This window comes from Mauremys reevesii, linkage group 8 (genome assembly GCF_016161935.1).
Source record: "Mauremys reevesii isolate NIE-2019 linkage group 8, ASM1616193v1, whole genome shotgun sequence".
Taxonomy (NCBI): Eukaryota; Metazoa; Chordata; order Testudines; family Geoemydidae; genus Mauremys; species Mauremys reevesii.
Genome location: NC_052630.1, coordinates 7,437,238 through 7,460,943, shown reverse-complemented (window position 1 = coordinate 7,460,943; position 23,706 = coordinate 7,437,238). Strand labels below are relative to the sequence as shown.

Genomic DNA, 23,706 nt, shown 5'->3' with positions numbered 1-23,706 from the left:
CACACAGACGGTGGCAAAAATACTGTTCAGATTTCACCAATATATTAGCTGAATAGTTTGACAAGTACGTTTGTACGTGGTGTTCACGCATCTCTATGAGAGAGTCAAATACTGCTCAGCAAATACATGTGAAAAACACGGAATAAGATATTAAAGAAATACGTCTTCTGCTATTAGTAGTATACAATACATCTTTAAAAACATAATAGAAAGTCAATGACAAACGTTACATTCAATACATTGTACAATTGCTTTATTCTTTAAAACTGTAGGGAGTGTAGCTTTTGGGGAGCAGGGGATTGTAGTACTGGTCTGTTTCACTCTCTTGAGTAGGAGTCAGGAAAATTTTCCAAGCCACATACATGAGTACTGAGAGGACGAGCTGATATTGGTACAGCGCTATGTATGCACTAGGTCGGGGTGGGCAAGTTTTTTGGCCTGAGGGCCGCATCTGGGTATGGAATTTGTATGGCGGACCATGAATGCTCATGCAATTAACAATTCATGTTCAAACAGGGACAACACAAGTTTGTTTCTAAATCAACGCTATTAAATAATTCTGTTGAACAATGCAGTGTTAGAAAATTACATTACTGGGCTGTTTGTTGATTTTACCACACAATGTTGCTCCTGTCTGAACACAAATTGTATATTAGCCTGGATTGGTCGGGCGTCAACTTCCAGTCATTGGAACTCATTGAGATTCACCAGCCCCTTGCTCTCAGAAATCTCCTCCCACGTAGGTCGCAACAGCCCACAATCAAGTCGCCTCTGGGTGCTAGGAAAGTCACCTAAGCCAACAAATAGCAAGCACCTGGGCTAGCACATTCCAGGCTCTGATTGCATATGAGGTGCGTTTGGGTTGTGCAGCCGGAGTAACATGCATGTCCTCACACCCATAACACAGGAGCACTGGGCAGCTGGAGCAGGGCAAGCCCCTGACCCCGCTTCCCGGCAGGCGGGCGGAGCGGGCCAAGCTCCCAACCCCACTCTCCAGCTGGAGCGCCGGGCAGGCAGAGCGCGAGCACCAGAGTGAGTGGGGCAATGGAGCTCAAGGGACGGATTAAAGTGTATGATGGGCCAGATGTGGCCCGTGGGCCATAGTTTGCCCATCCCTGCTCTAAGTACTATTATTAACCTGCCTATTTCAAGCAAGGCATCTCACATTGCTGCTATTGCTTCTATGAACACATATAACAGCATTTACAGGTTGTGCAAATTCCTTGGTGCCATTAGCCCTCACAGCAAATATATCAAGGCGTGAAACTCTTGAGAGCTGCAACAAGTAATTTATACAGTACAAAGGTATGACAATTTGGGGACTATATCTGTACAACTTATGCATTCTAGTTAGTATTGTGAAGTTGTTCTTATGAAAACTGCTGTATCATGGCATACGGGTAGTCAGCTGAACCAGTGACAGAAGGCTGTTCATGTCCACCTACAAATACTGGGTGTCAGACTCATTCATTCATCATCATTCATGCCCGTCACCCCAACTGGGGTATGGGCCGCCAACAACAGATCTCCATAGTCTTCTATCCTGGGCCATTCGCTCTAGCTGGTTCCAGGTATAGCCCATTTTTTTGCTATCAACCTGAAGGTCGCGTCGCCAGGTATTTCTTGGGCGGCCTCTTTTCCGCTTGCCTTGGGGGTTAGTAGGGTCAGGTTGTTGCTCCTCATCTCTGCTGCAACCTGCGCCGTCTTTCCTGACTCGTACATGGTCCTCACGTTCCATGTGCCGATGGTAATCCTCCTGGCTGCAAGAAGGGTGATCGGCTTAGTGGCTTCCTCGCGGCTTTCACCACCCAGCGTCATGCATCTTCGAGTTGAAGACCCTTCTTTTTCCAGGCTAAAAGTCTCTGTTAACTCTATTGTTGGCGTTTCTGTAGCAAGCTGATTTTTACAGGGTGGAGTTGCTAGCCCCACGCCCAACCCTCCTCCTTTACCCTGACTTGGGACAGGCAGATGGCCCCAAAGGACCTCTCTGGTGGAGTTGGGTGTCAGACTGTCCCAGTATAAATCTCCAGGTCAGACCCTAGTTCCGGAAAGCTCTTAGCACTACAGAGACCTCTAGAACAGCAATTTCAAGGCAACATTTTGACTGGTGATTCATAAAGTCTTGAGAACAAATTTAAGAAATGCAGGTAACTTATCTTCTGCTATGCCTACTCTGTAGCCGAAATCATGCTGGCCATCCCTTCCCTGTTCCTTATGGTCAAGGTAACCATGGTAGGACTTAGCAGCAAAACAGCAATGCTTAACCAGTTGCTAATACAATGGACAGGGACGAAAAGCAATGACCAGGCTTGATTACGCATTTCAGCAAAATAAAATAAAAACAAAAAAAATGAAGTGAGGAGACTGGAGAAGGTTCCATATATTAGAATTAAAGCCCAAATCTACTCATATTTTTTTTTCCTAATTTTGCCCACTTTAAGATATTTTACTTCTACTGAAGTGTGTTCTCCTCTTCAGAACATTGACCGTCTTTTTATGTTTGTACAGTGCCTAGCACAACAATGCAGCTGATACCACAATAATCCCATTTTATTTGATCCTATTATGAAGTCACAATGCTGGCCTTTGTGACAGCACAGTCATTTCTATAGCAATTCACTGATGTCATAAGAACATAAGAACGGCCATACTGGGTCAGACCAAAAGTCCATCTAGCCCAGTATCATGTCCTCTGACAGTGGCCAATGGCAGACGCCCCAAGGGAATGAACAGACAGGTTATCATAATAAAGCTAACAGAAAATGACTGCTTAAGTAGATTTTTTGTTCTATGGACATTCTTGCTTCAAGTCTGAGGCCTGGTACAAATTGTCTTTTAATGGTAGTTTAAAAAGACATCAAACTGACCTTTTTAATAAAAATTTTTGTCCTTGTCAAATACAAAAACCACAATGAGGCAGAAAATAAATTGCATTTGCCTCTGTTAAAAAGAAATTGGAACAGAAATCTATAATACATCGTTTGGGTTTTTTTTAAATTTAAGAGTTGTGTTTGCTAACTTCTGGGCACCCTTGTCTCTTTAACAACACAGCTAACCTTCCAGCCCCAGCTGCAAAGCTCCCTTTGTTTATTTTAACAGTTTCCATAATCTTTTAATCTGATCAGTAACTTCTGCCTATATGGCAACCTTATTGCCCCTCACCAAGCCTAGCTGACCTAATGGACTTCTATTTGTTAAAAAGTGAAATCCAAAACTAACTGACCTTAACAAATAGCAGCTTAAAAAAAAAATTAAAACCTTGGTTTTCCAATACCTCCACATACGTAGCATGTCACCAAGGGATACCAGCAAAGAAACTTGCAGTCGACTGCAAATGGAACTCAAAGAGGTAAGCAGCTGATTTTGATGCTACACCTGTAATAAAGCTTCCTGCTCCAATGTTTTGTCGTCTGCTCAGACACCAAATTCAGAAATGAGCTTTCTAGAATACCCTAGAGTTTGTTTACCCTTGAATTTAAAACATGCTAACCGACTCTCACATTTACCTCACCGGAAATAACAACAATGGTGAATAAACATTTGGCCAGTTACTACTTGAGGATTAAAGTTGAGCATTCTTTTGCTTTAAAATGCTAAACATGTTCACAACACAACCGTTTAGGCTGCTGCCCAATATTTAACTTCCCCTGTTTGCCTGTAATGGAAAGAAGTGTATAAACAGGTTACGTCTTTTTTTCTGTAGCGGTCCTGCCAAATTGGTGTTTTGATTTATCTAATGATTTTCTTCCCCAGGGTACGTCTACACTACGGGACTATTCCGAATTTGCATAAACCGGTTTTGTAAAACAGATTTTATAATATCGAGTGCGCGCGGCCACACTAAACACATTAAATCGGTGGTGTGCGTCCATGGTCCGAGGCTAGCGTCGATTTCTGGAGCGTTGCACTGTGGGTAGCTATCCCGTAGCTATCCCATAGTTCCCGCAGCCTCCCCCACCCCTTGGCATTTCCGGGTTGAGATCCCAGTGCCTGATGGGGCAAAAATCATTGTCGTGGGTGGTTCTGGGTACAGCCTCACCCCTCCCTCCCTGAGCAGCAGACAACCGTTTCGCGCCTTTTTTTGCTTGGTGAACTGTGCAGACGCCATAGCACAGCAAGCACAGCAAGCATGGACCCTGCTCAGCTCCATACCGCAATCGTGAATGTTTTAAACACCTCGCGCACTCTCGTGCAGTCTATGGTGAACCAGGACCTTGAATCCGAGGCGAGGAGGAGGCGGATACGGCAGCGCGGCGATGACAGTGATGAGGACGTGGACACAGAATTCTCTCAAACCGTGGGCCCCTGCGCTTTGGAGATCCTGATGGTAATGGGGCAGATTCTATCCATTGAACGCCGATTTTGGGCCCGGGAAACAAGCACTGACTGGTGGGACCGCATTGTGTTGCAGGTGTGGGACGATTCCCAGTGGCTGCGAAACTTTCGCATGCGTAAGGGCACTTTCATGGAACTTTGTGACTTGCTTGCCCCTGCCCTGAAACGCCATAATACCAAGATGAGAGCAGCCCTCACAGTAGAGAAGCGAGTGGCGATAGCCCTGTGGAAGCTTGCAACGCCAGACAGCTACCGGTCAGTCGGGAATCAATTTGGAGTTGGAAAATCTACTGTGGGGGCTGCTGTGATGCAAGTAGCCAAAGCAATCACTAAGCTGCTGCTCCGACAGGTGGTGACTCTGGGAAACGCGCAGGCCATCGTGGATGGCTTTGCTGCACTGGGATGCCCCCCCCGTGGGGGGGGGGCGATAGATGGAACCCATATCCCTATCTTGGCACCGCAGCGCCAGGGCACCCAGTACGTAAACCGGAAGGGGTACTTTTCAATGGTGCTGCAAGCACTGGTAGATCACAAGGGACGTTTCACAAACATCCACGTGGGATGGCCAGGGAGGGTTCATGACGCTCGCGTATTCAGAAGCACTACTCTGTTTAAACGGCTGCAGCAAGGGAATTACTTCCCAGACCAGAAAATAACAGTTGGGGATGTTGAAATGCCTGTCGTTATCCTGGGGGACCCAGCCTACCCCTTGATGCCATGGCTCATGAAGCCATACACAGGCAGCCTGGACAGTGGTCAGGATCTGTTCAATTACAGGCTGAGCAAGTGCAGAATGGTGGTGGAATGTGCATTTGGCCGTTTAAAGGCGCTGGCGCACATTACTGACTCGCTCAGACCTCAGCCAAACCAATGTCCCCTATGTTATTGCTGCTTGCTGTATTCTCCACAATCTCTGTGAGAGTAAGGGGGAGACCTTTATGGCGGGGTGGGAGGCTGAGGCAAATCACCTGGCCGCTGATTACGCGCAGCCAGACACCAGGGAGATTAGAAGAGCACACCAGGAAGCGGTGCGCATCAGAGAAGCTTTGAAAACGAGCTTCATCAATGGCCAGGGTACAGTGTGACTGCTGTGTTTGTTGATGAAAACCCAACCCCCTTGATTGACTCAGTCCCTGTAAGCAACTCCCCCTCCCCCTTCAAGTACAGCTTACTTATGCAAATAAAGTCACTCTCATTTAAAAAGCATGAATTCTTTATTGATTCATTATAAAAAGAGGGAGAGAAGTAAGGGTGTGGTTTGGGAGGAGGATAGGAGGGATGGAGAAGGCCATTAAAAAAAAATTCAGAGTAACGACATCCTTCTGGTTGGGCTGTCCACGGGGGTGGAGTGGGCGGGTGCACGGAGCCTCCCCCCACGCGTTCTTACACGTCTGGGTGAGGAGGATGTGGAACATGGTGAGGGTTGAGGGTGGTTATACAGGGGCTGCAGCGGCACTCTGTGATCCTGCTGCCGTTCCTGAAGCTCCACAAGACGCCGGAGCATGTCAGTTTGATCACGCAGCAGCCCCAGAGTTGCATCCCGCCACCGCTGATCTTCCTGCCGCCACCGCTGATTTTCCTGCCAGTCTTCCTGCCGCCACCTCTCATCTCGGTTGTCCCTCCTGTCCTCACGTTCACTGGCCTCTTTCCTGTAATTTGAAACCACGTCCTTCCACTCATTCAGATGAGCTCTTTCATTGCGTGTAACTTCCACAATATCCGAGAACATCTCATCTCGCGTCTTCTTTTTCCTCCGCCTTATCTGTGCTAGCCTTTGGGATGGAGGAGGGATGGTTGAAAAATTTGCAGCTGCATGAGGGAGATAAATATTTAGAAAGATACATTTTACAGAACAATGGTTATACTCTTTCACAGTGAACATCACTATTCACCTAGCACATGTGATTTCCCTACAAGGTCGCATTTTTCATCTTAATAGTGAGTGCTTGCAGCTCTGGAGTTACAGATCTCACAGACACAGGTCCAGGCATCAGAATTCAGCTTGCATGCGGCCATGGTAAGCCACTGTCTCAGTGATTTACCCCTCCCCCCCAACACATGGCTAATACCACACTAGCTCCCTGCTAATCAACAACCTTCCCCCTCCCCCCCACCCACTGCGTGTCTGGTAGCTTGGGGAAGATCGCCGGTGACCAAACACAAAAGATCATCGGCATTTCACTCCTCCCCTCCCCCCGCGTCGCTACGTGCCGGAAAGTGTTTTTAAGCTGCTGCATTCCACGAACCCAGTAGAAAAATGGCCACCCCCCTTACTTAAATTCCTGATTTTTAACCAGGTTATCCTGAACGATATCACTTTGCTGAGGATAACAGAACAAGATAAAGAGCGGATGCTTCTTGAATGCCAGCAGTCACCGGGACCATACGCTGCTATGCTTTGCCACGCAATGATCCCTGATTACTTGCTACATGCATGGCATGGTAAAGTGTCCTACCATGGTGGGCGGAACAAGGCTGCCTTGCCCAGAAACCTTCTGCAAAGGCTTCTGGAGTACCTACAGGAGCGCTTCATCGAGATGTCCCTGGAGGATTTCCTCTCAATCCCGTACATGTTAACAAACTTTTCTAAGTAACTATACTGTCTGCGAATGCATCCCAAGTCCTCAGGGCAAATCAATCATTAAAAAAGGCTTGCTTAAAAAACAATGTTTGCTATTTGCAAAGGTACACTCACCAGAGCTCCCTTCCATGGCGTCATTGTCTGGGATAGTGGCTTGTGAGGGCTGGGAGGACGGTAATTCCGTCAGGGTGATAAAAAGCTCCTGGCTGCTGGGGCTCACGGAGTGCTGTGTGCTCTCTGCTAGGTCTTCCTCCTCTTCTTCATCTTCATCTTCCCCGTCTGCATAATCCTCAGCCATGGCAGAGATTACAACCCCCACCTCGGAATCCACGCTCAGGGGTGGGGTACTTGTGGCGCAGCCCCCTAAAATTGCATGCAGCTCAGCATAGAAGCGGCATGTTTTTCGACCTGCCCCAGACCTTCCGTTTGCTTCTTTGGTTTTCTGGTAGCCTTGTCTGAGCTCCTTAACTTTCACTCTGCACTGCACAGAGTCCCTGCTGTGGCCTTTATCCGTCATAGCCTTAGAAATTCTTTCAAATACTTTTTCGTTTCGTCTTTTGGAACGCAGTTCTGTTAGCACTGAATCCTCTCCCCAGATAGCGATCAGATCCAGTACCTCCCGTGCAGTCCATGCTGGGGCTCTTTTACGATTCTCAGGAGACTGCATTGTTACCTGTGCTGATGAGCTGTGCGTGGTCACCTGTGATGATGAGCTCTCCACACTGGGGAAGCAGGAAATGAATTTCAAAAGTTCGCGGGGCTTTTCCTGTCTACCTGGCCAGTGCATCCGAGTTCAGAATGCTGTCCAGAGCGGTCACTGGTGCACTGTGGGATACCGCCCGGAGGCCAATACCGTCGATCAGCGGCCACACTAACCCTAATCCGATATGGTAATACCGATACTAGCGTTACTCCTCTCGTTAGGGAGGAGTACAGAAACCGGTTTAAAGAGCCATTAAAATCAATATAAGGTGCCTCCTAGTGTGGACGGTTGTGGCGTTAAATCGGTTTTACGCTCCTAAAACCGATTTAAACACCTAGTGTAGACCAGGCTCCAGTCTCATTCCAAAAATAACTTTGCAGTTCCAGTCCTTTTGTCTGCATTGTAACCTCTAAGATTCAGAGCTAGAATCTCTCATCTTAACGTGTAAAAAGTGGTGCATTTTCTTATCATATTTGCTCTCCATGGAAGAAAAAATACCCCCCCCTCCCCCACACACACACTTTCCTTTTACTTCTAAATCAACAGGGCTGGAGGATAGGGTGTTGATTCGGAAAAAGAAGAAAAGTAGGAGGTTGCATCAAATTTCCAAAACTTTGTATTGGTGACATCACTACTGGGTTGAGGATGTGGTTTGTGATCACTTATACTTAAAACACATTTTCTTCTAAAAGCCATCTGTGTAGTAACACATTGGCCAATGATTCCCAATGTCCAGGCCTACGGAGAAGTTCGCTAGATATGAAGGTGGGATCACTATAAACAGATCTTCTCTCCCACCCCACCTCAAATTAAAATTATTTTGTGATCCGCCAATACCAGCTTCTAAAGGGGAAAATTCACCACACTTCCTTGCTCTCTTGTCTTCTTCATGGCATTATGTTGGGCACACCTCCAGCGCAGGAATTATTAGCTATTCATCCATCTACAATAAAAATCCACAACTTGTAATGGGACGTGTCTTCACATTTATACCATTCTTCCTTCCCTCTCTGAGCAGTCTCTTCTGTGATGGAAACTGTGGAGTGTGGAGATAAGAGGGGGGAAAAAGGCGCCAACCCTACAATTAGCTCTCTCCTCCTTCCCAGTATCAGGTGTATACTTTATACAATATGCAAGGAAAGTGGTAGGAGAAGAAGCATTTCAAAACATTGTCTGTTCACAGGAAGAGAAGGGGGAAGACAGAGTATATAAAAAAATTCTATTTTCTTCTCCCACATCTTTAAAAAAAAAAAACAAAACATACCTGCTTTCCCCTTCAAACACACTCACACTTTTTTAGCGCATTTCTATCTTAGTTCGCTAACACTCCAGAACAGCTCAACTACACTCTCACTTTGCAGAAGAGGATTATAAAGATTTTTAATTTTTAACAAGAAGTGTCTCCAGGGAATTTTGTCACCACACAGATTTACTGTATCTTGGAACTCATTTCATATCAAAGCCAAGGCAAAACACCTGTACAGGAACCCCTCTGCAATTTCAAATCTCCAACTTCTACAGGTTTCAGCTTGAAATTAATTCCTCTACACGGCACTGATTTTCTATAGCTCAAAAAATACCGCAGAAAAAGAGGAACTGAGTAATCTTATCACAAGCTTTACATTACTTATCATCCTTTCCCTCATCCTCCCCACTCCCATGTTCCTTCTCATTGCTTATTACACCACCTGCTGTATCTCATCTTAGGCCAGGTTTACACTCAAAAGTTAAGTCAAACGTCACTCAGGGATGTGAAAAATCCACACCCCGAGTGATGTAGTTAAGCTGACCTAACTCCTGGTGTTGTCAGCATTAGGTTGATGGAAGAATTCCTCTATCAACCTAGGTACTGCCTCTTGGAGAGGTGGATTAACGATGCCAACAGAAGAATCCCTCCTGTCACAGGAGCGACTGTCTACACTGAAGCACTGCAGCTGTAGCCTTTCAAGTGTAGACAAGCCCTTAAAACCCTTTCAAGGCCCCCCAAGAACTACTGTAATGCAAATACTAAGAATTGGTATTTGCCATATTTTCCTTATCTAAGTATTTAGATTAACTGAAGGTTTTACTATAAAAAGAGAATTGGTGCAAAGGTTAAAAAAGTCACTGTAATGAACTGTGGTAAATTCAATGGACAAACAAAAGTCTATCTGCGGTAATGTACTGACAGGGTGGATTCATTTAAATTAAGGTGACTTAAATCACCATGTGGAAAGCCTCGATTTAAATCGCCCATTTTAATCAACTTTCCATTTATATTTCAGCTCTCTTTTAATGAGGCTTCACTGCTTAATATCCAAAACATGCTGATTTACAACTAATGAGAGCCTTTACACTAGATTTAGTGCATCTTTTTGCTACGTAGGAAGGTACGCTAGGACTATATACATTTGTTTAAGCAATTATATCTCATAATATTTTCAGATTCTTATTAATTGTAGCTTTTTAGTACATTAGAAAATGGTGAATGAGATATTGCTTATTTACTAGATAACTTTTTGCTTATGATTTGTGTCAAGCTGTATTAGGATGGTAACCGGATTTTAATTAAACACACAAAACAGGATATAAAATTTATTTTATTAAACTAATAAAACAAATATTTTAGATACATATTTTGATGAGAAGTTTATGTTTCACATTTACAATTAAATGATTTATTAAACAGAGGGATTAACTGTAGTCAGTGAACTAAACTGATGATTTCAGTTCAGCCCGGGGAAAAATATTTAAATATGCCTAAGTGAAAATGACTGGAGCTTAAGTTCCTACTCACCTAATTCTCTTGAAAACGAGTCTCCGAAGTTACTTGGGGTGACTGTTGTGCCATATTTATAAAGCTGTGACCTCAAAAGTTAGAATCAGGAGAAAAAAAAAATTCTTTATATAAAACAGCAGCCTTTAATGCAAAGTTTTTGATAGAGGCTCATGGATTCACCACTTATTTTGTATTTAAATGTTTTAAGAGATTATAATAAATTTAGGCCTTAACGTATTTTGTATTAAATTCAGATTTCATTTTGAACAGATTTTTAAAAAGGAAAAAAAACTATGATTTAAATAAAATCAAAAGAATTCACTTTAAATTAAAAATCCAGTTTCCTTGATTATTTTTTTTTTAAATCAATTTTCATCCACTTGCCCACTAGTAGTTACATTTTGGGATAGATCAATCATTTACCAGGTTTTATTGCTAAAGCAGTTAGTTCACAGCTCTGCAGACTTCAAAGCCTTCTACAGATGACTGGTAGCGTTACTTTAATGTAAAACAAATCCATTGTTTGCTAGCTGAAACCAAATAAATAATCAATGTATGTTTAGATATAAGCATAAGTCAATGTTTTCTTTTAAATGAATCCAACTGAATCAAATGAATGAGAAATTGGCCGACTCATAGTATACAAGTACAGGGAAAATATTAAATATATCTTGGTCAGTTTATCACCTCCTTTCTGTATGTTATGACCTTTCCATCTTAGATACATTTCTGGCCCCTATCATCACAGTATCTGAGTGCCTCAATATTTCTCCTCACAATACCCCTGTGAGATAGCACTGCCCTATTTTCCCTTTTACAGATAGTATCTCTGTGCCTCAGTTCCCTAAGTGACTTATCCAGAAAATCTGAGACAGAGCAGGGAATTCAGTACAGGTACCCTAATCATTGGACCATCCTTTCTTGCCCCAAAAATTCTCAAGCTCATCAGAATATCACTATAGGAGTAATAGCTGTACCTATAATTCATACAAAAAGGTGTAAATGAAGTACAAACAAGAATGTCCAACTTAGAAACAAAACAAGTTACAGAAGTATAGCTGACCCCAAACAGAGAGGGATCCATTCTGATAAGTGTGTGTGAATGCCACAATGTTGCACTTAGTGTTGTTGTAGCCATGCTGGTCCCAGGATATTAGAGAGACAAGGTGGTTGAGACAACATTTTTACCCGACCAACTTCTGTTAGTGGGAGAGACAAGCTTTTGAGCTTACAAACAGTTCTTCTTCAGGTCTTCTCAGACTGCAATGTACCAGTCCGAGGCCAAGTCTCATCAAATTGTATGCAAAACAATTTGCAAATCGTATGCAAAACAATCTGCAAATCCTGCTGCATTCAAGCCATCGATCACACCAGTTATGATAAGCAACATACCGTGCAAGAGATGGTTGTCAGATCTGCTCACGCACAGCTTGTTTGTCACGCATTTGAATTATATCCTTCTACATTCTGCAGTCTCCAGGAAGGAGTTGGCCTCTAGTAGATAATCAGTATGGATCTGGCTCTCTGGGACTTTATGTGTTGACTTTATGTGACTTTTGTGTTGCCATTGTTGTTCTGTGGAACCACTTACATTGGTGAACTCTTAGGGTATGGCTACACTTACGGTTTGCAGCGCTGGTAGTTGCAGTGCTGGTCATCCAGCTGTGCAGGGCCAGCGCTGGTGTGTGGCCACACTCACAGCTACCAGCACTGGTGTGTGGCCACATTTGCAGTATTTGCAGCGCTGCTGGGAGTGATGCATTATGGGCAGCTATCCCAGCGTTCAAGTGGCCACAACGTGCTTTTCAAAAAAGGGGGGTGGAGTGGGGTCTAGTGTGACAGGGAGTGGGGGGAAAGAGAGAGGGGATTTTTGGAGCCAACACTGTGTGTTTAGCTTCCTGCATTGAAAAATCAGAACATGTTTCTGACCCCTTAGTCTTAACTCTTAATTGCAAACAGCCTGCAGCCAACACGGACTCCCCGCGGTGAACTGTGACAGGGAGCGGGGAAGAGAGAGATTGGAAAAATCACAAAATGTCTGTGAACCCTGCATCCAACGCTGTTTCCCCTGCCTCTCATTTGATCGTTCACAGCCAGGTACAGATAGCTCCTGTTTGCTGTGATCAGTGTTTGTTTTTTTAGATAAGCAGTTCAACGGAGCTCCTCCGTTCTGTTTCATTCACTCTCCCTGCCTGCCTCCCATTTGATTGTTTACAGCCAGGTACAGATGATCACAGCAAACAGGAGCTCCGTTTGTTCGGAGCTCCGATTGGAGCTCGTTCACAACAAAACAAAGAGAGGCTGCATAACAAAACAAAGAGAGTAATTTATAAAAGCATTCTGGGATACACCTTATACCCTGGAGGCCAATCACAGCGCTGGTGTGTGGCCACACTTCATGACCAGCGCTGCAGCACCAGCGCTGGAATCCTTATTCCCCATGCTGAGTGAGGTGTACGGCCAGCGCTGCAGCCAGGGAGTTGCAGCGCTGGAAGTGCCCTGCAGGTATGTAAAAGAACCCTGGTGACTAAATAGTGGGAGCCACACCCCTGAGTTGGTAATGAGATAAGTAGTTGGTCTTCCATTTCTTGTTTCTCTAAGTGAAATATTTTAGTAATTTTAAAACAAAATTACTTGGCGTCCAACAATTTAAAATTACCCTTTTCAACTCCTGTCTTGATCTTTTGAGTGACTGTGTGGCCCATAAGCTTAAAGTGAAGAGGATCTCTCATGAGGTTAGATGTTAACTGATACCATTGATATTTATTACAACTTAGCTCACTGTATCACAAACATTGCAATGATTCCAACTGTAACTTTCTAATGAGGTTTCAGTGGGGCAGGTTTAGAGACAGTGTAAGGGGGCAAAATGGTGTTTACTTGACTAAAACTGGATTTAGACGTCACACTTGTATGGTTTTGAAGTGCTTGCTTGGTAGGTGATTCTGAAGAATAAGACTCACTGGGTGCAGCTTCAGTCCCTAAAGAAAATGACAGTCTGTAACAAAATCTCTGTATAAATATGCAAGCCAGTCTCTCCTCTACAGGCAGGAGGATCAGAGCTTGCTGTACTGCTAAATAAGGGGGTTTATCTTTTATTCCAATATGCAGGACTTTCCTCATTTCCCATGTGTGTTTCCAAAACTGTATGCTGATTTCCTTTCATGTAAATTGTGAATGCTCTTCTGAGGCCTTGTCTGTGCTGGGGATTTGCTCCAATTACAGTTGTTGTTGGCCAGTCACAGGTGTAGCTGCACCAGTGCAACCCACAATGTAGACAAGATAAATTAAGACTTGTACTGGTGTAGCTTTATCCCACTTGAAACTGGTGTAGACAAAGCCTCAGGGTATGGCTACACTGGCCATTTGCAGCGCTGGAAAGCCTCCACCAGCGCTGCAATTAGTAAGTGGCCACCTACCAAGCAAGCACTTCAAAACCATACAAGTGTGACGTCTAAATCCAGTTTTAGTCAAGTAAACACCATTTTGCCCCCTTACACTGTCTCTAAACCTGCCCCACTGAAACCTCATTAGAAAGTTACAGTTGGAATCATTGCAATGTTTGTGATACAGTGAGCTAAGTTGTAATAAATATCAATGGTATCAGTTAACATCTAACCTCATGAGAGATCCTCTTCACTTTAAGCTTATGGGCCACACAGTCACTCAAAAGATCAAGACAGGAGTTGAAAAGGGTAATTTTAAATTGTTGGACGCCAAGTAATTTTGTTTTAAAATTACTAAAATATTTCACTTAGAGAAACAAGAAATGGAAGACCAACTACTTCTCTCATTACCAACTCAGGGGTGTGGCTCCCACTATTTAGTCACCAGGGTTCTTTTACATACCTTAGGGCAGTGTTTCTCAACCTTTTTGATACCAGGGACCGGCTTGCTGCCTTCCTAAACTACACCAGGGAAATCTCAGGGCCCGGCGCCTCTCCATGGACTGGTTATTGAGAAACACTGCCTTAGGGGACACTATGATCAAGACTGCCCAAAATAATCGCAATTATTAACCATAGATATTTTATTATTAAATAAAAAGGAAAATAAAATATTAAACACTACAAATAACCAAACACAAATGATAAACTTGCTATTTGCATTACAATCTCTTCTACATGTCTATGGTGCGTTTTTAACAAGTGTTCTCTTCTCTCTGTAAATTAAGACCAAAATATATTCTTTCCCCAAATTATTATGAATCCATTCTCGAGTATATCCTTACATAAATAAGAAGGGTTTACAGATGGGCAAAAGAGCTTTGTTTCAGGGCAGGTGAACCTCTTGGTTATTAATAACCACCAGCCAGTTTATAGTTGGCAAAGTAAGCAATCTTACTATATCTTAGGCAAACAGGAGAAAATATTTAAATCAGTTACTAGAAGAAGCCTTTTAAGGACTTGTCTTGAGGCAGGCCAATTAACCAACACTAAGAATATTAAATCCAATTAAATCCCACTACTTCTCTGATTACCAGGAATATATGATCTAACCACCTAGGGACTAACAGGAAAAACTGTTAGTCTTAAGTTATTTCAGTATTTCAATTATTCCAACAAAATCATTATAAGAATTTTCAAGCTAAGCACTTGGCACCATTTTAGTTAACTTCCTCTCATCAATCCACATTGAAGAGGTGGGAAGGATTACTTGGATTGTTTTCTTCTTGAGCCTTCTCTGATTTTCTTATCTGTCTGAGGCAGCTTACCCGTAGAGATGGACAGGATGAGTTGTGGAGTGCTTGCTGTCTAAGCAGAGTAGCAGGGGCTGTGAATGTGGGGTGCTCATTTCAGAGTCTTTTATACCCTTCTCCTTATTTTCATTACATTATAGGAAAACACACCTCTTTCATGCTTGTTTAGATTCAAGTTGGTTGCTGTCATTCTTACAATTGGCTCCATACCTTCAGGATTGTGTTAATGACACTTTCAGCTCCTGAATATTCAGTTGGTTTAATTAATATGCAACATTTCTTTAACTGCCTTTGTTCTTTTTGTGGCAGGAAAGATTCAGATAACTTTGAAAGTTTGTCTCAACTCCTTTTTATTCAGTCAATTTTCTGAGATATTGTTTCAAGTTTATCAGAGTTTCACAGGAAATTAAATACTGTTTTTAAAATGTCCAAACACTCCTGTTTTTCATATAAGAGGTTTTAGGTCTCAAAACTGTACCTTAAAATTAAATACTGTAACTCTTAGAACGTATTTAGCCTCAGTTGTTGACTCTATGGGTATACCTGCACTGCAATGTAAACCCAGAGTTAGCAGAACTTGAGTTAGCAAACCCTGGGTTTGTTAACTAGATCTTGAGTATCTACACTCATTTGCAACCCCAAGTTAGGAATTGTTGAATCCTGGGTCCCAACCTGGGGCTCCAGCACCTACACTACATTATGCAGGCCTGAGTCCAGCCACCCATATCCCAGACTTCCTACCTTCCTCCCAAAATGTGGCCACTCTAGCCTTTTGTTCATGGTGCAGCGAGAGAAAACTTGACTGTCTACCAAACTTGACTATCCAGAGGACAAAGAAAGACAGCCCATGGGATTGTGGGATACTTCTGGGTTTTGACAGACTCCCAGAGCAAGACTGCTCGGTTGGCGGTGCTGACCAGAACTGCCGCAACCCAGTCCCTTCCATTCTGTGACCCAGTTCTGGGTCGCGACCCACGGTTTGAAAACCACTGCTCTACATGACAACTCTTTAACAATTATTTTCTTGTCTTTCCACCTTCTCTGAGGGTTTGTTTGCACACTGACGGTAATTAATTAATTCCACATTAACACAAGTAGCCTATATTTATTTGACTTCTCACATTAAAAATTAGTCTAGCATCAAATGATTTTGCTATATGTGTACAAAAAACATCTTACCAGTCATATAACAATATCAGGCAATTATTATATGAAGGCTTGCAGTTATATACACATTAAAAGAAGCTTATACTATCCTAAGCTTTTGAGAAACAAAGGTTTTTACCTTTAAATGAAACATAAGTTGGAAGTAACCAGTTCTGTTAAATGTTTTCCACCACAAATGTTCAAGTTTGAAGAATAAAGACTTCAGGGTGTTTACAAAAGAAGTCCATTTTTAATTAGGATATTTCTAGAATTCTTCGTGTAGGTTTGAACTCCAGTTTTTTCGGGGAAAAAAAAAAGGGGAGAAGGAAATTGGTATAGGACCACCTGACTTCTAGATTTATTGCTTGGATAACATAACCGTGCATTCCTTTCACAATCACGTTTCTTCCTAAAAAAGTGTTCACTTGGTTAGTCTGCTTGATGTTTGCTTGTCCTTGGAAGACAGAAGCAGAAACTTTCTGGAATTTCTTTGATTAGCTTTACCCAGGGGTGAAAGCCAGCCGGTACGCCGTACCGGTAAGAACCCGCACCGGCCCATACCCAGCCCACATTAAAGCGCTGTGGCTAATGGCTAATGTCCCTGACCCTTTTGCCTCCCCTGTAGCGGGCCCTGCTGATATGATCCGTACCGCCAGGGCCTCCGAGGGGCGGGGGGGCAACAACGTTAAAGTGCTGCCGCGGCAGCGCTCTAAGGATGGTCCTTTGCTGTGGCAGCACTTTGAGGAGCGCTTTAACGTCGCTGCCCTTTCCCCCCGTCGGCGGCCCTGCTGGTAGAGTCCGTACCGGCAGAGCCGCTGACAGGGGAGGCAAAAGGGGCAGGGACATTAAAGCAGTGCCGCCGCAGCGCTTTAAGGATGGTCCTTTGCCGCGGCAGCCCTTTAACGTTTCTGCACCCCCTCCCCCAGGTCAGCGTGGGGGGGTGCAGCAATGTTAAAGCGCTGCCGCAGCAAAGGACCCTGCAGCGCTTTAATGTCCCTGCCTCTTTTGCCCCCCCCGCAGCCTCCGACAGGCAGGGGGGCGGGCAAAGGTAGCAGTTGCCCTGGGGCCAATTTAAAAGGGCCTGGGGCTCTGGATGCTGCTGCTGCACTAGCATCTGGAGCCCCAGACTCTTTAAATCAACACGGGAGTCCCGGGCAGCATGGGCCAGGGGGTCTGCAAGGGCTGGTTGGGGGATGCTGCCCCTTCCCCCCCGAGGCCCCGCCCCTTCTGGGGGCCGGAGGCTCTCCCCTGGCCCGTACCAGTAAGTGTCTTGACTTACTTTCACCCTGGCTTTACCATTTTGTAATGTAATTAGCTAAACATGTAATTTTATATTTCTTAAACATTCTAGCTATAGTAGAACTTCAGAGTTATGAACACTTCGGGAACAGAGGTTCTTCATAACTCTAAAATGTTCGTTAATTCTGAACAAAATGTTATGGTTGTTCTTTCAAAAGTTTACAACTGAACACTGATTTAATACAGCTTTGAAACTTTACTATGCAGAAGAAAAATGCTGGTTTTAACCATCTTAATTTAAATTAAACAAGCACAGGAACAGTTTATCTTCTCAAATCTTTTTTTAAACTTCCCCTCCCTTTTTTAGTAGTTTATGTTTAACACAATACTGCACAGTTATTTACACCCCTCCCCCGCCTTTTTTTGGTCTCTGCTGCCTGATTGTGTTGTTCTGGTTCCAAATGAGGTGTGTTGTTCACCGGGTGGTTCATAACTCTGGTGTTCTACTGTATAATACTCTGGTACCTATACCTTAATATTCAGTAAATCAGCAAACAAGTTTATAACAACTTTAGAAAGATATAATGCAAAAATATTAATAAAAGTATCAATATTGAGGTTTCTCCCAACAGGATCCTTGACTGGCTCTTGAAAGGCAGGATCAGGAATTAAATACTCCATGCAGCTTTACACTATTTTTCCTAATTGCATCATTGGTGTAAGTGATGTTCAACAGTCACCCCTCAAGAAAGAAACTTCAACAACAGGCAAGAGTTCCAGCTTTAACAAAGTGGACCAACAAGCTGCTGGAGGAAAGTCTATTAAAACCACCCATGTTTTCAATTACCTCCGTACACTATCCTTCTAAAGCAGAGTTTTGGTTCCCCACACACCTCATCTGAAGGCTTACTGCCATTGTCCATGCTTTACCTATTAACTGAAATAATGATAATTACTGGAATTATCAGGAAGTGACCTAAATATTATTCCTCTTCCCATCACACAACCTGACACTTCTGTTATTCTAGGATTTAGCCCTAGCCAACAAGGGGTGTGGGTGGGAATAAAGATCCCTTATTCAGCAAAGGAGTGGGAATACTAATCCAGTACGCGAATGGTAATTCTTTACGTGGATTTCTTAAGTTTATTTTCAAAATACAGTTTCAAAGTTTACATAGGAGAAGTGATTCCCACCATATGATGGATACTCATTGCTGTGAAAGCAATCTGTGGATATGTCCGAACTTTCAGTTTCTAAAATACCATAAAAGCCTGAAAAGAGGGTGCTAGACAGCTCTACAAGCACTAAATCAAAAAGTAATTTATTTTCATCATAACAGTAAAAGTAAACAGAGAAGTTAGAATTTAGTCTCACATAGAGAATTTGTGCACACACATTGGGCATGCAGCCCCAGTCCAAAACTTCATGACTACTCTCTCCTCCAGGAGAGTATGAGAGGATGCCCCTAAGAGATCACCATAAATGCTTCTTTCATTATACACTAGGGCAGAGGTTCCCAAACTGTGGGCTATGGCCCAAAGGTGGTCTGCCGGCACAACCATAGGTGAAGTTTCGGGAGGCAACACCCCCACCCAAACTGTGTACATTGATAGTAGGGAGAGACAATTTAAGAGTTCAGCCACCCCCCCCCCCCGAACAGCGTGAGTCATGGCTCTACCCCAGGAAGTCCCGCTCCCACCCGCAGGGCACCTGGCACCACCCTGTCTGACTGGGAAGCAGACAGTGCCAAGGAGCTGGATGCCAGCCCCCTGCTGGCGGAGTGGTGGTTGTCAATGGCCCCCACTCATGGCCGGAGGAGACCAGCACCCCGGCAGAGGAGGGGAAAGCAGAGTCGATGGGTGGAGGGCAAGGAGAAGGGGCCAACCCCGAGAGGCAGCAGCTCCCAGGGCGGCTGGAGGAGGCTGGAGGGTTTGTTCCTGCTCTGAGACATTGCACCCCATGATCTGTGGCTTTCAGACCTCCTGGAGTATCAACCCCACAGTCCCCCAGGAACTGGGGCTCTGCGGTGCCACTCTGTTTCTGCCTAGACAATGCTGTATTTGGGACCATCATAGCTAATGGCTGGGCCCAACCCGAGCACCTGCCTCTACCTGGCACTGGCAGCCCCTGAGTCCTTCCCTCATTCCCAGGCAGGGGTGCTTGTGAGGTGCGTCAGGGCGCTGGGTGGATGACTGGGGGAGGGTTTCCAGGTGATGAGCTCAAGGCACTCAGAAGGCTGCTGAGGTGGAGGGTGTCGAGGGGGATGGCTATGGCATCTGCCTGGCCCCTTTGCCCTATCGTTGGCCCTGGTCCCAGCTAAGTGTGGACACACAAATGCCACTGCAATAGCAGGAAAACTGCTGCATAGACACACACTGAACCCTATTACATGTAATCATTTGGTGGCCGTGACACTACTGAGTAACAAAATCACAGTTCTAGCTGGAGCATCAACAGGTCACTAGAGATGGTTGTTCCAAAACAGCACTGAGATACAATGGGCATACAGTAGAACCTCCGAGTTATGAGCTCTCAGGAACGGAGGTTGTTTGTAACTCTGAACAAAATGCTGCGGTTGTTCTTTCAACAACTGAACATTGACTTAATACAGCTTTGAAACTTTACTATGCAGAAAAAATGCTGCTTTCCCTTTTTTTTTCCCCCTCCAGTACTTTATGTTTCACACACTTCTGTAGTGTATTTGCTTTTGTTCGTTTTGTCTCGGCTGCTGCCTGATTGTGTACTTCCAGTTCCAAATGAGGTGTGTGGTTGACTGGTCAGTTCATAACTCTGGTGTTCGTAACTCTGAGGTTCTACTGTACTTTTATGTCTCGTGTGGTCAGTTTAGCACCTTATCAAGGACTGGGAAGGAGGGAAAAAGCAGGCATCCTTTTAACATGCCACGACAAACTAAAACAGTGTCAAGGCTAAATGTATTACCCTAGGGTGACCAGATGTCCAGATTTTATAGGGACAGTCCCGAATATAGGGGCTTTTTCTTATATAGGCACCTATTACCCCTCACCCCCTGTCCGAATTTTTACACTTTCTATCTGGTCACCCTAAATTATCCTTAAATGAAAGGTTAGAATACTGCAGAAAACATCTGCTTCTTTAAACTTGGCAACCACACTTCAGGAAAGGCCAGTTACTAATTAGCCATTCTGCTCATACAGTGAGGTGTTTGAGGTTCTTTTAAAATAGCGAACAACATCTGTGTCCATCAGAGGAAAGCAGCTTTCCAGACCATTCCTGTACACATACATATGGGTAAGTTACCTCAGGGTTTGGCATTTTCTGTTGAAAGAATATAACAAAGCAGGTCATGCATTTTTAAAGGGGAAAAATCTCAAAAGTAATATTCAGCCAATGAGACAGTTATAGACACTTCTGCCCTAAAATCATTCTCAGCAATCTTGCTATCTGAAGCTCTGTAGGGAGGTGGCTATAATGGGATTTAAACCATACTAGAAACAGTTAGCAGAACCTTTTAGTTGATGAGTAATGCGGGAAAACCGAATAATGTTTCATAAAAAGCCAAAATCAATTTTACAACAATAAAAAAGAATCGTCGTTTAAATGGAGGATGAGAGGAAGCAGGGCAACCATTACCTTAGACAGATGGATAGTGCAGACTTAAGGACTTTTAGAAGAGCAAAAATTAGAAATGAGTAGAGTCACTAACTGAACGAAGGGTCAACTGAGTAAGGAAGGTGCAGTACCCACTAACTAACTCAAACCAGAAACAGACATCTGCAATTCAGAAGCAACTACAGTAATTTTTCACTAGCCAAGTAAAAAACAGGACTTTGTAGCTGTGACTGACAGGCTGGGGAAAGGTGGCTATTACGCTGCTAGAAAAACGTAAGGAATCTCTCGTATATATGTATATATGTGACTGCAGGCAGAGGGGGGTGCCTGTGGTAAATGGAATCTAACTTAAAAGCAGGACCCTGTGTATTCTGCAGAATTGTGCTCCATCAGCTAAGCTTTAATTTTTTAAAGTTATATTTCTAGCCCTTATACTTAAGAAAATGTTCTACATTTGACTGGAGCTGTAAATCAACAGTGTATTACCTGACTGACTTTTAAAACAATCTGAAATACGTGTTCAAAGAGAAAGTGAATAGGGTGTTAATTTTGAAACCTAGTGATGACAATGTAAGTGTCTAATACTGTTAACTATTTCACTGCTGATCATTTTAGCAAACATTCAGCTAGTGTGCTTATCCCAAACTGCTTCCTGAACCTTTCCACATGCCAAAAGCTCCAGATGTCTCTTTTCCATTTCCAAAATCTCCAGCTCCCCCCCACCCCCAATTATTTAAACAATACAGTTACGTGTTCTCAATGCAAATTTCAGCACACTTGAAAATTAAATATTTAAGGGAAGTGTAAAATAAATTTAATTTGATATCATATTAAATAACACAGGGATTACTGCACTGGTTTTATTATTCATTTTCATATTTAATTCAATACAAAACTCCTTTTTTAAATTTTCTGCAGCTGCTGCAGTATCTACAGTCTGTTGCACTGGAGTGCTGTGAAACTCAAGGGCCTTGCCACAGAATTTAGGTCATGCTTGCCACAGAGCACATACAGCCTTGGTAAAGATGTCTTCATTTGCTCATCCAGGTCCTGACCAACAGGCACTTGCTTTACATCACTTTGCAAAGACTCCTCTCATCAAATCAGCTCCACAGAGCTCTGCATCCACTTCCTCAGTCCGTGAATTGTGGCCATGGTGAGGAGCAGAAATGTTTGAAAGAGGGGTGAGCCATGACTGAAAAATACTTACATGCTACAACGAAAAATAAATCCCCAGACCAGCTAATCCACAGATGGACATACTCAGAACTCAGCTACAGGAGAAATAAAGCAGTTCAGGATGACGACAAGGTAGCAAAGCAAAGGAAAATCCAGTCTCCAGCCAAGGCTACTCAGGAATGAGAGAATTAAGTACAGCCTATGATAACGGGCTCCCAGCGAGTTCAGGAAGCTATCAGTTTACCAGACTAAGAACTTGGCTGTACCGAGCATTAACTGCTGCTTGTCATTCAGAATGTGGGATCTAACCCCAAACAGGAGCTTTTGCTACTCGAAACACCAGTCTTATCCTTACAGGTCAGAGCATACATAAACAATGGGAAGTTCACAGTGGGGGAGAACAAGAGTCTCGTTCAGAGGGGAGGAAGGGGAACCTAGAGCAGGGGTTCTCAACCTTTTTCTTTCTCAGTCCCCCCCCCCCTCCCACATGCTATTTAAAAACTCTACGGCCCACCTGTGCCACAACTATTTTTCTGCATATAAACGCCAGGGCCCATGTTGAAGAGTAGTAATCAGGGCAATTGCCCAGGGGCTCCCGCACAGCTAAGTTGCTCAGGCTTCAGTATCAGCCTCGAGTAGCAGGGCTCGGGTGCCCGGGCTTCAGCCCCATGCAGTGGGGCTTCAGCTTTCTGCCCTGGGCCCCAGCAAGTGTAATGCCGGCCCTGCTTGGCAGACCCCCTGAAACCAGCTCACGGCCCCCCAGCAGGCCCTGGACCCCTGGTGGAGAACCACTGACCCAGGGTACCAGTTTAAAAAGCCTGAATTATCATTGGTTGGGAAGCATTGGCCCACGGGATGCACCTTTACAGCTCAATTCTAGGCTGCGGAATTGGTTGCAAACAGAGAATAAACTTCCGACTGAAGAAGGAATCCCGAGAGAGGAAAGCCTCCTGGAGCGTGTGCGCATACAGCACTGTACCTAGGGGATGCCTGGGTACCCCTGGGGAGGGCGGAGAGGGAACTTCATACTCTGCAGCAGAAAGAAGAGGACAGGCACAGCTGGACACAGAGGGGGTAAAAGGAAGGCTGGCAGCTCCAGAGAGCTATTCAGTGCCTAGGTCCCTCTTGCCTTTCTGCCTGACCCAGACCCCGAGTACTGGGGAGGGATCTGGGATGCACACCCTGGAGAAAGGAAATGTTTGCCAGCCCCTTACTGCAGAGGAGGAGAACGGGTGATCCTTAGACATCGCTTCACTGCAGAAGAGGGCTCGCAAGGGGCTGGCTGCCTTAGGAGGAGTGAGGGGGGACCTGGTCGCGGGTGCCAGGCTGGAGGGGCAGGAGCTTGGGGGCTGGGTGCCCAGAGAGCGGCGGGGGGGGGCTCGGGGTCTGCGCTCGCGGAAGGCCCTGCCCACGGGTGCAAGGCGAGGGGGGCCGCGGGCGGGCGGGCGGGCGGGAGGGCCCCCCCCCCCGGCGA

At 44.5% G+C, this 23,706-nt stretch overlaps 1 protein-coding gene across 2 annotated transcripts in view; it reads right to left on the bottom strand.

The window, feature by feature from the left end:
• The window catches only part of MGAT4B (alpha-1,3-mannosyl-glycoprotein 4-beta-N-acetylglucosaminyltransferase B), a 105,657-nt gene that overhangs the window by 81,661 nt on the left and 290 nt on the right, over nucleotides 1-23,706 (bottom strand). The window lies entirely within an intron of this gene.